Below are 16,254 nucleotides of genomic sequence, written 5' to 3'. Positions count from 1 at the left end.
AAAGTTGTATGTATAAAAAAGTTGGACAGTGAAGAAATAAGTCAAGAAGAAAAGTGATGCCTTCAAATTATGGTGATAGCAAAGAACATATCATAGACTACTTCCTCAATCAGTAACTAAATCAATTCTTTCTTTTTTTCACTAACATCTATAGTCTGTTGTATAACTTACTCCTCACAAATTCCAAATAAGTACAATATTTATTTATATTATCCCTATCAAGTACAATATTAGAAAACTTAGGCAAGATGCAATATGTAATGTGTCTTTTATTTAAATGGGGTAGTTATTATAACTTAGGGGAGGGTTTCTTATTCTCTATTTAATACTGAAATCTTTTTTTTCTGCTCTTTTGTACGGGTACTGGGAATAGGATTGTGTATGTTAGTTGTATCATTCTTTTACTTGTATGTGTTGTTTTACTTTCTGTATGTAATCTCAAGAAAGAGCTGATGTATGGAATTTCATTTAGGCTACAGATGTGTGGGCCTAAATGACAACAGAATTTACTTTCAATCTTTGAATCTTTCAATTACTTGTCTAACTAAAGAAATAAACACTATTCACGATAACCACCCAAAGCATCACCATGGGCTCTCAGACTTGAGAGCATTTAACAACAACAAGGTTCAAATTAATATTTGTAATGATGAGGGATTTGTCATATTGAGTATGACATGGTTTCCTTCACCAAAAATGCTGAAGAAGTCATTGGGTGAATGTAATCCTTTCTTTTCAGTCATTGTGGGTTTCATTTGCAGTAACTGTTATATACATTAGTAAAAAGAATGCAGAGCATAGAACATTGCAATTACACCATAACATTAGGAGAAAGAAAAACGTTATAAGTATGTCCCAGTTATGTGACCCAATCTTAATTGCACTTGTGGTGCTGGTCATACTGTAAAAACTGACAGTTCCATCTGGCATAGAACAGTAACAAAGGGTAAAACAACTTTTAAAAGCTGTTAGAATTTCATTCTACCTCACTTACAGGCAGAAAGTATGGAGGAATGAAATCAGCTTTTAAACCCATTAGTTCTACAGAGGGGCACTTTGTTTTAGTATTGATGTCCATATCTTTCACCTCACCCTGATTCTGCAGAACATCCATAATTCTGACTCATATTTTTGCCCTGTCCCTCATAAACAGTTTTGAATTTATGGTAATTCGGGGAGGGTTACAGTTAGCAAATAATGCCAGACTTTAGTGATTTATGATTCTTATTGTTCAGTGAATGTGTGTTGATGCAAAATGTGTTGTTCTTTTAACTTTTTTAAGCAAATTAGAGCGATACCTAAAACTAACTATGATTTTGATCCATTGTACTCCCCGTTATTTTTGGATTTGTCCAGAATTCTTAATCAAAGAAGTTAAGAGGTATGCTGATGTCTGTGTGATAACACGTAGAGCTTTATCAGCACTTGGAACCAGTAAAAGACTTTGCACTCCTCCAGTTTCTTTTCTTTTTTCTATAACTAGTAGTACACGGAGCAGATCAAGCTCCAAGCGCTGCAAAGAATTATGTTGGGTTCTCCAATCATAATTTTTTATGATGTGTTCACAAGATGGATGCCTAACTTCACCTCGTGAGCTTTTTGATCTTGAGGCGAATTTAATGGCATCCACATCTTGAACACATATTAAGATGGTTCTGATCAGAGATCCGATCATAGTCCTATGTACCTGCTTTTTTTCTCTCACATAACCACATATGACACATTTTTAGAACAACTGTAAAAACATACTTCATTCGTAAATATGCAGATCTGGCATATATTATACGTAAAACACAGTCAGGATTAATTAGCAAATTTTTTGTTAACTCAGTTTTTTGTATTATAGAATAAACAGTTGAAATCGTCAAAGTAATATGTTATATAAAATGTTAGTGCATGGCAAAAATAAATGGACAGAACTGAGTCTGTTAAACCTGCAATAAATACTTGTATAAACAAATACAAAGATAATATTTTATACAAGTACAAAACAGCATCTTATGGGTTACTTATGATTCAGTATACTTGTCATAATAAAGACTTAACTAAATACTCCCTGCAACTCGACTGTAAAAGCATGACAAATGCGTTGATATGCACTAAAGTTCTTGCATGGCAAGTTACTTTGATGTTTTTAACTGTTATATTACAACTGTCTTTTATACTTCAAATGTCTGCCAGATTTATCTGTTTATGAATTAACAGTGTTTTTTACATTTGTTCTGAATATGTATTGCATAGAAAGGTGCTTAATGTTCTTAATAAAGCATATTGTGGATCAGTGATCCGGGTGAATATCCTTTTCACTGGTTTAAGTATGGCTATTATAGTTTCAGTCTGTGATGTATTCAGACAACAAAACTGCATCAGAGTTATTTCTTGGTACTTTACATATCTCTGCAGGAGTTTGTACATGCATTTTGGTTTATCTTAGGACTAGCATATATACTTCTAGTTATTTGTTCATTTATTGAGTGATTATTTTTTTTTAAATTGAATTTAATTTATTTATTTATTATGTGCCAGGGCAATTTTCAATGGCACTTGTAAGGTGTAAAAGTAAGCTGTGGTGGTACAGCGGTAGCGTTGTTGCCTCACAGCAAGAGGTTCTCCTGTTCGATTCTCGGTTGGCCTTCTGTGTGGAGTCTGCATGTCCTCCCCGCGGTCGAGTGGCCTCCGAAAGACATGCATGAAAGGGCATACCTTTGTTGAAGGTTGAGCGTCATGCTGGCAACTCAGCACCATAAAAAAAATCGACTGCCAATCATTAGTGGACCAGAGTTCTGCTGTGGCGACCCGCTAACCGGGAAAAGACAAACAAACAAGACAAAAAACTTGTAAGGTGTAAAAGAGAAACAACACCTAAAATGGCAAATATTCCTGATATTATGCCTGAAAAAGTATTCTAATTTTATTATTAGACTGTAGATAAAGTTGACAGAAACTGTGTTGTACTCCTCTGTTCATAGGGTTTATTCAGAAAAGAATAGCCCTGTGCAAAAAGTGCTATTTAATACAATTTTGCATGTTTTAAACTTGCCAACATTCACAGAATGTGGTTAGAGGTGCCTCTATATTTAATCTTGTTGCACTTCAATGCAGTAGTATTTAAGTTTGTAGGAATATGTCACCACTTTCTGTTCCAATAGGAAAGTTCGCAAAGAAATTGTTATTCTTTTCTGAATGCATCCATCATCCCTACATATCTCTACACAGAATTTGTGTTATTCATTTTGAGTTTTCATTTTTTCTTACAGAGCTAGCATCTGTCTGTAATTTTTTCAGGATCGTCCTCATTATTTGAACAGGGCAGGTAAAGAACAATATCTTTGTTTGTGTCTTTCGGCTTTTCCCGATTAGGGGTCGCCACAGAGGAACTCCGGTCCGCTAATGATTGGCAGTAGAGTTTTATGTGCTGCCAGGCCTAACGCACAACCTTCAATGAAGAAATGCCCGTTCACGCATGTTGCCACACAGAAGACGCTCTAACTAAGAATCAAATGGGCAACGTCTAACTGTGAGGCGACAACGCTACCGCAGCACCACCACTGCAGTATTAGGTAAAGAACAATATCTAAAATGCTAAAATGACAAGTTTCCTGAATTTTCACTTGAAATGGTACTTTCCTACATTTTCTGTCACCCTTAAAGGAGTGTGCAAAATACTAAAAGTAGCATCAAGAAAAGAAGTCAACAGAAGGTTCTGGGGGGGGGGGGGTTGCTGGTCAAGACATGTATGTCCCACTGCACTTCCCTTTTACTACTAAGATATTGTAAACTTAAGGAGATCCGGCAAAATCAAGTATTTTCTCTTGCCAGAAATACATAGCAGATAATTGTAATTACATATAAGAAAATACAGTCACTTTTATCTCTATTGTAGGTATAAAATGTATCAACTATTACAGTTTTTCATTGAGTTGCCACATTAAAAAGAAAATAAATGATGTGTTTATTTTTCTTACTGTTCACATGGTGGTTCTACTGGGAGCTCTGTAAATGGTATGTCACTGAACTGAATTACACTCATAACTGGAAATATTCCTCCAATCATAACATCTCCATTCCCCGTGAATCCTGGAGCATAAAGTCGCTTTGTTTCACATTTGTCCATGTTGATTTTGGTAAGAGATGATACACACAACGAGAAGGCAAGAAAATACATTGCAATGCACCAAGCTTTCATTTCTGTTTTCAAACAGTGCAATAATATTACAAGGGTACCTCAGATATCTTCTGAATGCTGTTTTGTTGATTTATTTTGTGAAAACTTAATTTTAAAACATTTTGTTTGCAGCACTTTATGCTCCATTAAGCAAATATGATTATATTGAATACAGAGTTATAAGAAAGTAAAGCATAAACAGGTTCGCTTGCTATAATTTTTTTCCTGAAATTAGTTGCCTTAGTTCTTATAACAAATGTTAGATTTCAGAAACAACCAGAACTATTTATTTTGCAAGGGAAGCTTCTCTTTTTCAGGAACCTTTCCATGTTTTCATTCAAGCTGAAACGTCTGTTGGTTGTTTTACTCATGGAAAATCATATAAAACTGTTCATCTGTAATCTGCAGTTCTTTATAATATAAGGGATTGCCTATTCTCAGCAGCTCTGAGTTGAGTGTGTTGCATTCATTGATGTCTTCAAGCAGAAATCACCTTTATTATCACCTGTTTATATAGGTTGCAATTACATGGTCTTATTAAGTTAAATGTGTTTAACATTCTATGGGGAAAAGTTGTAGTTTCAAAGTTATTTTGCTAAATTAGCTATCATTTCATGCACTTTCCCATTCTTAGTTTTAAAAGCACTAATAACCATCCAGAGACATTATTTCATTTCTGTTGCAAAACAACTAACTCTGACACTGCAGAACATAATGATACCTTACTGACATAATAACAAGACTGTTGTAGAGATATTTAAGTACCAAAGAATGGTTTAGCTCAGTTTATGTCTGATTTCCCTGAACACATACTTTGTGCAGTTTTTCCCATTTTGCATTATGCCTTTCCCATGGACCCAGACCCACAAGAACTTGTAGAGAAAGTACTTTCCTGGCTTGCTGGCAAGTAACATTGAAAATTTTTAATGTGGAGGCTTGAATTAAGCATGTAGCCTACTACTAACTTTCCATTTAAGAATGTACCAGGTTAACTTATTTGTTAACTTTTAAAATGTTCACAGGCAGTACCATATTATCCAGCATGATGTGAGAGTCCACATTAGCCACCAGGATCAGCATACACCCAGGCTATAATCACTCTATGAATTAACCTTTTTAACATTAGCCATCATACACTTATTACTGCCAGCATAACCCACCATTTGACCATATTAACTGTTCACTTATTATCATTTGTCAGTCCATATAACTGTCCACTATGCTACCACACACTAGATCTCAAATGTTTTCTATTATATAGGTGAACTTTAAATTATTTACAGCACTCTTCTTGTATTTCTGGCCAGGTAAGTCAGATGAAACTCATTTCTAGCTATTCTGAAGATCTGCGCCCATATCTCAGCCGACCTTCTTCCAGAACATTCTTAGCTATACTCAGACCTGAATCATTGTTATCAGTAAGAACTGGGATATTCATGCACAAACAACATCAGCACAGGCTAATCAAGCAAGAAACAGTAAAGTGGAAACAGTTTAACCTAATCAGTTGGAAAATTAATTGAGTCACTTTTAAAGGGAATACAATTTGAGGGGTCTATATCAGAAGACCGACTAGAAAAAATATCGAACAGCAAAACAGTGAAAAGACAGGACCTCGAAGTGTTGTTTGCCAGATCGTAGTACAGTGAAGATTGGAATATTTGCACTTTCCAAGCTGTAGTGCGATCTCAGAGTTGGTATATATATTTAGCGGGAGGTGTGGGGGGTGCTGCCCCCCCCCCCCCACAATAGCACGTTTGAGGTCTGGTATTTTCTCTGTTTTGCCGTTCAATACTTTTTCCATTTGGTCTTCTGATATAGACCCCAATTTGAGTGCTTCATGGCCAGTGGGGCACAGATAAATTGTGACACGTTTATGATCAAAAAATTCACTGTATATTCTTTTGAGTGGGTCAACATACTTTTTGGCAAAAGAGTAGCTGTGGATGTGGCCTTTCTAGATTTAAGTGAGGCATCTGGCAAAGTCTCACATAAAAGATTATATGTAACTCATGCAGCTTTACAGCAGAGCCCTAGGTTATAAACTAGACAACAGGACACAGAAGATTTCGTAGCTTTAATTCACAGTGAAATGGCATAATTGCACACAGTGAACTCAAGACTGAGCTCAGGCTCAGACTCCTTTGATGTTCACATCAAGATCATTGTGATGAGGCACTAGGTGAAATATGTCTCAAGCAGTAATACGAGTATTTACAACAGGGATGTGCGGGGTGTCGAATAAAAGAGAAGAAGCTTAGCAGGGGGGGGTATGTAATGATTTAGCTTCAGTGGAAAATGCATTCTGGGAAGCAATTCTAAGGTATAACTGACTTATATAGGATAACCTAGTGAGAGCATCCGTAATGTAAATGGGCATAGGTATGTCAAATGAGCTGAAAGTAGCCATTCAATGTAAAAAGGTAACAAAGCTTGGCTAGGTTACCCTGTGAGGCACAGGACAAAGTGATATTGTGTAAAAAAAAAAATACAATGTAACATGTTCTTTTTCTGTCTAGACAGCTGCTAAAGACACACCTGGTATACAGTTCTGGATTACTGTTTGTGTGTGTATATTAAAGCAAGAAAAGGGCAATAAAATGGCTCATGGGTTGTAACGAAGACAGACTTATTTAAAATATACACAGTAGCAAATAGAATATGATTTCTGCTACAGACTACCAGTGTCTTTGATACAATCCTGAGTTCTTACCACTATCTGCATTTAGTCTGGGTGTTCTCCCTGTGTCTTATGGCTTTCCTTTAGGTATTCTGGTATCCTACCACCTCCTCACTGGATACTGTTTGACTGGCTGCCCTGAAAAAAATGATACACTTAAACATTGCTGTGGAAACCTTGTCATGGCTGAAAAAAGACCAGGAAGACAAAGTCACTTACTTGGTTAAAAATGAAAAAGTGCATCCTTGAAGTGCAGAGTGAGGGATGGCATTTTTATTCTATTCCATTTGTTAACTAGGTAAGCCCACTGGACACAAACATTGCTTTTGAGGAGTGACCTGGAAGCACTGTCTGGTTAAATGATTTGCTCTCAGTTACACAGTAGGCAAATAGAGGTGGAAGGAATCAAACTGTGTATCCTGGACTACAGGAGGCAGCTCATTAACAGCTCAGAGCCTTCATCCTTTGTGATAAGTGACAGACTTTGTGCATCTCAATTAAGAAAGGTCAGTAAGGTAGTATATTTTTTACAAGAGTAGGTAGTGGGGGTGCACAATTGGATGAATTGAAGGCTGCTTTGGGTTGATGCTTGAAATTAGTTTTACAAAGAAACAGGTATGGACATATGTGGATTCTCAAACTCTGCCTCATGCATACTTGTATTTCACCAGTGCAAATGGAGCAGATAAAGGATGTCTGGGTATTGATTACGCCTAAAATGGTCCACCAGGAAAAGAGTAAGAGGGTAGCGGCAGCAGCCAATGGAATACTGTGACGGATCTTCAGGGAATGATCTCTAGGACAATAGAGGTAATGACTTCACTCCATGGAGCCGTGTCAAACCAATTTTTTTTTTTTTTTTGCAGGCCAGGCATGGGTAAAATATCAGATTTCTATTGGGGGGGGGAGATAAAAATCGAGTAAGATACAGATGAAGCTTGATACAATAGTGATAAAGTTGACTGCTCAGGTAGGGGAGGGTGAAAGCCTGAGAGTATGTATGGAAGGTTTGTGGTTGGAATTAAGACAGCATACTTTATTATAAGATCATCTGGACAGATGATGGGCAGCACTGTTGCTTCCATGATAAAGCATTGATCAGTGGTCAGAGAATACACATTGAAAAGTGATCTAAGTTATCATCCTTTTATGTGTGACTGTTCCTCATTAGTTAAAAAAAAAGTGAACAACATGATAAGATGTACTTTCTAAAGCTGTATTTGCAAAACCTTTTAGGGTGTCCCGCTAAATTAAATTTAAATTTAGAAGGGGGTACACCATATGAGGAGCGCATTCCAAAATCATGCCACAGCAAGAAGCAATCGGTCTGCATAGAAATGTCATAGACAGAAATGACACACATGAGCAAATGTAAATCAGCAGGGTGAAGCTGAGTCCTGCACCTGCAGGACTCCCTGAGACAAAAGGAAGTGAGATGACAAGGAACTAATAGGAAATGCTGTTTGTTATTATGATTACCAGAAAAAATGAGGAAGACAATGTGGAGATTGAAGGGGTGGCTGCAGATATGGAAGTATGGAAGCCACATGAAAAATGAAGGAAAAGAAGGGTGCTGACACAATGGGTGGTTGAAGGGTTGTTTATGAACTATGTGGACTTGAAGGGAATATAATTAAGGGGGTACAACATGCAGTTTATATATAAATATGTGACTGTTTTCAGAATCAGATTGAAGTTAATATGGGAACTGCATTTATGTATTTTAAAACCTGCAACAGATAAATCAAAATATGTGATTTAATCTGCAGTAAGTTTGCTCTTCTGAGATAGGAAAATATGCATGAACTTGAAACTTTTATTATGAATGTAAAACAGGAAGAAATAAAAAAAACAGCATATGGAGTCTAAAGTTGTAAAGTCATAATGTCATCTCCTGTGAACTGCAACAATAAAGCATAGAATGCAAAAATGTAATTAGAGGGTGTGTAGCTGTTCCCAGGCCCAGGAAGCAAAGTGCCAAAATTAAGTAATAAGAAGATTAATCAGAGAAATAGCTGACCAAGAGCAAGTAAACATGCTCGTTAATATGTAAATGTGACACAGCTATCTGGTTTATTTGGCATACAGATGCAGAGAAAAAGAACAGTTGAGAAGCAACAGAAATGCAGAAGTGTTAGCTGCAACCCATGACTTGTGAGTTCTCTGCAATTTTGCCATGACTTGTGAGAATATGTAAATGTGACACAGCTATCTGGTTTATTTGGCATACAGATGCAGAGAAAAAGAACAGTTGAGAAGCAACAGAAATACAGAAGTGTTAGCTGCAACCCATGACTTGTGAGTTCTCTGCAATTTTGCCATGACTTGTGAGTTCTCTGCAGTTTTGTCTCTGTCTGAAACAAGTTTTAAAACTTTAGCTAGTGTAGTGAGCTGTCAATAATTATTTTAGACAAGAATAGCCAATCAAAAGAATAGCTGAAGATAAATACTCTTTTTTTGTAATCTATTTGTTGAAATGGATTACTTTTTTTGTTTCTGTTTGCTATTTTATTATTTCTTTGCATGTTTAACTGTTAACTGTATTGCTTAAATCATTTTTTCTTAGTAAAAAAATATTTTTTCATTTTAAACAGTTTCTGGCTAGTCATGTATTAACTGGTAGGAGTATATTTGTGACTGATTGATGACTAACTGCTGGCATCCACCTCCATGGCCCAGACTCCTTTAATGTACCTTATCATTTTGTTTATAATTATTTGTATTATTAACAAGAGTGAATCAGTAACTGGGAGATCCTTGGTCTGGTAATCTTTGGTGATTGGGGAATATTACCAACCTTTCCCAGAAATTGCAGAGTATGTGAGTTTGCATGCATGTGTGTGTGCTGTATTTGTATGTGTGCATGTGTGTGTGTGTGTGTGTCTCTCCCCCTCTCTCTCTCTCTCTCTCTGTGTAAGTGTTTGCAAGACTATATTTGAATTACAGTTGCTATGAGTAAGTGAATACTGGAAGGCATGGAAGCTCTAAGAGAGTGGTGAAAAAGAAGTCTGTGGAGCTAGGCCAAAGACTCTGCTATTTGAGATACTCAGTGTGAAGCTTGTTCTTGGGTGTGAATTGTGTAGACCCATACCTAGGGCAACAGTGAGCATTCCCTGTATGTTCTTGTAACCAGGCTACATTTAAAAAGTTGCTTCATGATTTTTATTTCTATGCATTGTATGTACTGCAATCTGTTTTGTACCAGTGTTTTTTTCTCAAAATACTATACCCATGGTGGTCATCATATTTAAGATTAAGATTTTTAAATTAAAAGATTTTAGTTTAGTGGTGGGCAGTGGTGCAGATCACAACATCATAGATTTTGTTCACAAGCTCTATCTCTCTGGGACCATAATTTCCCCAAGTTTCAGATAATAATATTTATATTTATTTATTTATTTATTTACATTTGTTGAGCGGGAGTGTCCGACTGGACGTAAGTCCATTTTCAGTGGAGGCCCGGGGAGAAAAGCTCCACAGTTAAAATAAACAGACAGTATCTAGATATAGATCTATTTTCCTATGGAAGAAAAGCTCTTTAAACTGAGGTGTCTAGCTGACACCCCAATAACTCACTCCTGAAAAAAGAGTAAAAAAAAAAAAAATTATTGCAAAATTATTATGTTGTGTGATTATGAATGCCAGAAGAGTTTGCTACATTTTAGAGCATTATGTTAATTACAGCGAGGATGCATGGATTAAACAAATTTGAATTATCTGGGTCAGTAGAAGGGGAGTAAATACTGTTTGAGGTCTACAGTTAAGTACTGCTTATAGTTAGGTGTTGGTGTGTTTGTTTCTGAAATATCTAATTTTATTTATTTATTTATTTATTTATTTATTTCAGTTTGATGACAGGGGAGGTTCACTGGGCTCAAGGCGCCCATTTTCAGTGGAGGCCCGGGGAGGAAAGCTCCGCATTACATAGTGATTATACACAGTTATTCACAAAAAATCTGCATTACATAGTGATTATACACAGTTATTCACATGAAAATCTGCATTACATAGAAATTATAGACAGTTATTCACATAAAAATCAAATCAAGTGATGTGAAAATATATATGCAGTTATACCCAGTTGTTCACATAAAAATCCAAATTAAATGAAGAAGAGTACAATTAAATAAATTGTGTTACACAGTGTGTTCACAGTTACAGTCAAAGTAAAGAGAAACACAAATCAAACATGATTAAGAGTCAGAGAACTTCATAAGTTATATGGTTTCAGAGTGTCAAGTATTTATGAAGGTATGATATAGAGTAGGAACAGGGGATTTATAGAAGAAGTTGAGGGTGCAGAAAGCAGTTTTAAGGTAAAGTACAGGAATAAGTCATTGCAGATTATATTTTTAACTAAAGAAGTTAGCTGAAGACTGGGAGTATGATCACAGGTTAGGAGGTATTTGAAGTGTATGGAGGAAAAGGCAACTGGGAAAGAGACGTGAAAGAGAGCAGAGGTGGTGGAGGTAGAAGAGGGTTGAACAGGTGATTACTTTTACTGTTATGTCAGGTTAGGTTTAGGCTCAGAGTTAGAGAAGGTTTATGGGGAGAGTGAGGCATGAGGCTATGTGGGGAGAGAGCAGTTGCATTTCCATTTGGAAGAAAGGTAAGAGTGTAGAAGAGTTTTAATGATGTCAAAGCTTTCACAAGTCCTTAGGGAGGATGGCAAGGAATTCCATTTTTTAGCTAAAGAAAAGGATAGCAGATACTACAGTAAGGATGCATGGATTAAACAAACATTGTGCAGACCCATACCTAGGGCTGTGAGTTAGAAAGTGTGAGGAAAACTGCAAATGTTGTGCGGGATGTTTAATGCATACCTAGTAGGATTTGATGAAGGTGTTTTCTTATAGCAAAAATAGAATTGCAAAACAAGTAATGCTTATGTCAGAGATATAGGAATAATAGATTCTTTATTGCCATTTATTTACAGGGAAAGTCTCCCTGGGCCTACAGGGTATCCATTTTCAGCAGAGGCTCAGTGAGAAAATCTCCAAGTTACATAACAAAAGCATTCTACAAATATTTTGCATTTTAAAATTATTATAAAATACATTTTACATTACAGACTAACAGATATATTACATTAAACCTTATATAGTAATAACAAATTTTTGTTTACAAATATGCAGCAGCAAAAACATTGAATAGTGAGCCTGAAATAAAGGAGGTAGATTGGAAAAGAATGTCTCCCTGTCTGTCCATACTCAAAAAACTCTGGCTGTCCAGAAGAGTAAAAATAGATATCAGAAACATGGTAAAATTATTATTATACAGATACAGGAAAGGTCAGTGAGTAGTTCAGCTTCGAGAAGAGGTAGATCATGTGACACAATAGTTGCCATAAAAAAATAAGTCAGATAAGAATGACAGATGGAGCTGTAAAGGGGTATGTATGATAGGGAAAGGGAAATTTTACAGCAGGAATTATAGAATAACACTGCTCAGTGGAAGTGATGTGATGACGTGAAAGGTATTTGCTGTGTAAACTACTGGTGTAGGAATATGAATGTTATTTAAGGATGATATAAGAAACCTAAGGACAAACAGATGCAAAACGTATGAATAAATTAATAATTGTGTATTTTTCTTCTAAATCATTTATGAGAATTTTCTTAAAAATTGTGCATATAATACAGTCATCAAGAAAAAGATAGGAGGTCTACTGCCCTCAGAGGTAATTATACTGTATAACTATAGATGTATTACCCTAAAGTGGTACCCCACATTATTCTTATACCCATCATGTAGCCCTTATATAATAAACAAGAACTGATATAAATTACTGCATTGTGCTGTTAGCTCAACCACTGAGCAATAATAGAAGGACTTGCCCCACTCTGCCCTCTTTCATTCCCTGAAGTGAGTTATTTTCTGTCTCTTCACCATTTTGCCCATCCTCCTCCTTGGAAAAGGTGAGAGAGCAGGAAGAAGTCCTGCATCCATCCTAAGCAATGTGACATAAGTCTGTTATTCCAACTCTCTTCCTGTGCTCCTCTGCGTTTCACACTCTTGTTATACTCCTCGGTATTTCCTGTGCTTCTGGTCCTATTATGTCCCAGTGCCTCACAATTTCAAATCCCACCTACTCTCCCCTGTCTATCCTTTAGTTTAGTTTTTCACCTCAAACAAAAATATCCAGCATCTCCCTTAAAAAACAATCTGCCGGACAATTTGGATCTTGTCCTTCCCCTCTATGTGTTCTCATATTATTACTTATGAAAAATGATTTAGTCTATCCCTTCCTCACCACACATCCAGCATGCATTGGTACCTCTGAATTTTTTGAACTTTTAGAAACCAGCCATTTTATACCATCAATGCAACAATGTCTTCTACAAGTCCTCTTCTCAACTAATACTCATCAGCACAAAATACATTATCTAAGCCTCCTCCAATGCACAGGAACACACTGAATCCATTCCAAAATCCATTCTCACCTGTCTCATTTACCTTTTGCCTCTTTATTGCCCTCTCCCCTAATTCTGTTTTATTACCCCTGTTCTTCATATCTACTGCTCTAACCACAAGTATTTCTATCTATCTTCCTCTACCATCTTCCTCTCTCATTCTTCTCCCCTTCTATTCTCGTTGTAATCAGCATTTGTAATCCCTCATTATCTATGCATATCACCTCCCCTAAAACATATCCATGTCCTGTCTCCTTAAACTCTTTAAGTATACCTTCACATCATTCTCTGTAAAGGTTCCCACCAGGGACCTATCTGTTCTACTATACACAGTGTAAAAGCTGTGCAATGTTCTCCTGATCCGTCGGCTCCTAAAATCTATATAAACATTCTCGGGTCTATATTATAACAACGAACAATCAAATGATTGAATGTTGTTATATCGAACTCAAAAGTTTGAATTCACAACACATCGAACTACCAGAACAGCGATTTTTTTTCCCAGGGAAAAGAAAATTGCTGTTCCCAAAAAAAAAAAAAAGAACACATTCAAACATTACATAAAGTAGGGGGCTTTGACCCCCCCCACACCCCCCCTAATTAAATATACCAACTCTGAGATCGCACTACAGTGCCGAAAATGGCCTAAGTGACGGAAGCGGCCAAGTGACTTCTTTCCCAGGGAAAGAATTTGCTTATATGCTGCTTCGTCATTTTGCATTTTCAACATTTGAAGTTTGACCAAGACGCATTTGGCAAAATGCGTCTTCAGTCTTTTGATGGGAACCCACATTCTCAACATTAAGAACTGGGGTAATTTACAAACTACCAACTCCAAAGCCATTTCCTTGCCATATATCCACCTCTATTTTCATCCACCCACTTTGCTCCTACTCCATCCAGCTCAAATATACATCCTTCTGTCTCTTCAACCTTTGATTCATATTAACCATTGTTGCATGTGTACAGAAATGTAGCATACCCATCTCATCAGCTTCTTAGCCCTTAGCCCTTCATCTAGCCTTACCGCTCCCCATTTTTTCCCTTTTATGTATTTGTTGTAAGCTCATTGTAGCTGCAGCGACATTGTGTCCCTTGGTACCTTACTCATGTCCCCTTATACAATCACTTGCACTTGGACTGTAACTTTTATGACCATTAACCTACCAGTTAATAATCTCAGCCTACTGCTTCATCTGCCCAGTAACTTTTCCTGCAGCATCATCTAGTTATTTTTTCTGCCTGGTGTCATCTACACTTGTGTAAGTGTAAATTCCAAAATGTATGACTCCCCCACCCATGCTGACAGCCTTCTTATTTCTTCCTCTTTTCCCCCCACCAGTACCACTAAAAATTTCTGTAGATGAAATTCAAAGCCAGTCTCCTTCCCAGACTTAAACATATCCAACATGCATAGCAAAATCTGGAGTGCATCAGCTAACAAGACCATGCAGTCATCAGAAACTATGCAAGACTACCATTCATGCATTTGTTAACCAGATAAGATGGGTAGATACCACAGTCCCTTTTCAAGGGTGACCCACTAGCACTGTCTGGTTAACAGACTTACTCAGAGGCATATAGTAGGCAATAGGGGTAGAAGGAATTAAACCCCATAACTAGAGTACAGGAGACAGCTTGTTAAAAGCTCATAGCCTTAATTCGCTGTGCTGTCAGACTGCTAGCCTTCTTCACCATTGCATCATTTCAAGTGCCTCCACACTGACTGAATTAGTATCACTGTCAATAACTTATGTGTATTTCAAAACAAAACACAAATCACCAGAAAGGTAATAAAACATTCCAGCTAGTGGACAGAAAAGTAATCACTCTCCTACTCTTCACAAAAATGCATAGAGATATGTACATATAATTACATATGATGATATAATGAGTAATTACAAGTGAGGTTGTTCAAAACACAATACATTGAATAAACTAATTGGCAGTTACCATTGATCACTACCAAAATAATCTTGGGAGCTTCACCCCTTACCCCCCCCCGACATGAGGCGTCTATTTCCACAGCCACAGAAATTAAATATACGAACGCCATGGTCACATAACCTCAATAAAAGTGAAAACCCTTGAATTATATAAATGTGGATTTGATGAAGTTTGCCCGCTACATAATTCAACCAACTGCACAACCTCTGAAAAACACCAGTATTTCAGCATGCAATAACTCGTATAACACCCATAAACTACAGACACACACACACACATATATATATATATATATATATATATATATATATATATATATATATATATATATATATATATATATATATATATATATATATATATATATAGGTTTGCCATCAGATTTTCGAAGGCTCGTTCTCGAAGAGTGTGTGAACAAAAGCATGTTTTCAAAGTTTCATAATACTGAACTAAAATACTACAAAGTCATAATAACGAAAGTAAAGCTTGATTTGTTAAATTTCGCCATTGTGAATGGAGATCACATTACAGTGAGGATTGGGGAATTTCTCCTTTTCCTCACTGTAGTGCAATAGTGCAATCTCAGAGTTGGTGTATATAATTTACACGGAGTGTGGGGGTGCAGAGGGGTTGCCCCTCTGCTAAAACATAAACGGGCATACAGACTTTCAAAACCAGACAGAAGTCTGGTATGTCCAATGTTGATTGTCATGTTTCTGACTTTCTACATTTTGGCTAATGTTGCTTTTGTTTTCGACATTGAAGTTTGGACTTTTGATTAAAAAATGTTTTGCCTTCAACATTTTGATGATAAACCATCTCTCTCTCTCTCTCTCTATATATATATATATATATATATATATATGTGTGTGTGTGTGTGTAGAGATATATATATATATATATATATATATACATATATATATATGTGTGTGTGTGTGTGTGTATATATATATATATATATATATATATATATATATGTGTGTGTATGTGTGTATATCTATATATATATATATATATATATATATATATATATATATATATATATATAT

Source organism: Protopterus annectens, chromosome 9.part0 (genome assembly GCF_019279795.1).
Source record: "Protopterus annectens isolate FY-2018-M chromosome 9.part0, PAN1.0, whole genome shotgun sequence".
Classification (NCBI taxonomy): Eukaryota; Metazoa; Chordata; order Ceratodontiformes; family Protopteridae; genus Protopterus; species Protopterus annectens.
Note: the sequence above shows the minus strand (reverse complement) of the source record.